Source organism: Lacerta agilis, chromosome 4 (assembly GCF_009819535.1).
Source record: "Lacerta agilis isolate rLacAgi1 chromosome 4, rLacAgi1.pri, whole genome shotgun sequence".
Lineage (NCBI taxonomy): Eukaryota > Metazoa > Chordata > Lepidosauria > Squamata > Lacertidae > Lacerta > Lacerta agilis.
Window position 1 is genome coordinate 8,510,163 of NC_046315.1, and position 710 is coordinate 8,510,872.

General features: G+C 46.1%; 1 non-coding gene across 1 annotated transcript; it reads left to right on the forward strand.

The window, feature by feature from the left end:
* The first annotated feature begins 347 nt into the window (after window positions 1-347).
* Window positions 348-454, forward strand: LOC117046155. Its single transcript, XR_004426527.1, has one exon. It is a non-coding gene; the product is annotated as a U6 spliceosomal RNA (small nuclear RNA).
* Window positions 455-710: the final 256 nt, after the last annotated feature.

Consider the following 710-nt stretch of genomic DNA (forward strand, 5'->3'; position numbering starts at 1 on the left):
TGGGCCGCATCCGGCCCACGGACCTTAGGTTGCCTACCCCTCGTATAAGCTAAACAAGCTATAGCTTAGGGCCCCACTTTCTAGGAGGCTCCAAAAAAATTTCAAGGGGAAAAAACTGGATGTACATTTCCAAAATATAGGATGAAAAACAAATAAAATAAAACCTACATACGGCAACAGTGTTTTGTGTTGTTTAGGCTCCTATGATGTAAGACATGGGCCCCGCCTGCTAGCCTGCTCCCTAAAATATCACTGGTTTGCTCCTTTCTATATATAGGGTGCCTACATTCTGCATGGACTGGTTGCATGGCAGCATGTGCAAATGGCTTTAGGTACCCATTAGGTCCGTGCTTGCTTCGGCAGCACATATACTAAAATTGGAACGATACAGAGAAGATCAGCATGGGCCCTGTGCAAGTATGACACGCAAATTCTTGAAGTGTTCCATATTATTATTATTTTTTAAGGAAAGGGGGGGAGAAGAAGAAGAAGAAGAAGAAGAAGAAGAAGAAGAGGAGGAGGAGGAGGAGTTTAGATTTGATATCCTGCTTTATCACTACCCGAAGGAGTCTCAAAGCGGCTAACATTCTCCTTTCCCTTCCTCCCCCACAACAAACTGAGAGACTGAGAGACTTCAGAGAAGTGTGACTAGCCCAAGGTCACCCAGCAGCTGCATGTGGAGGAGCGGAGACGCGAACCCAGTTCCCCAG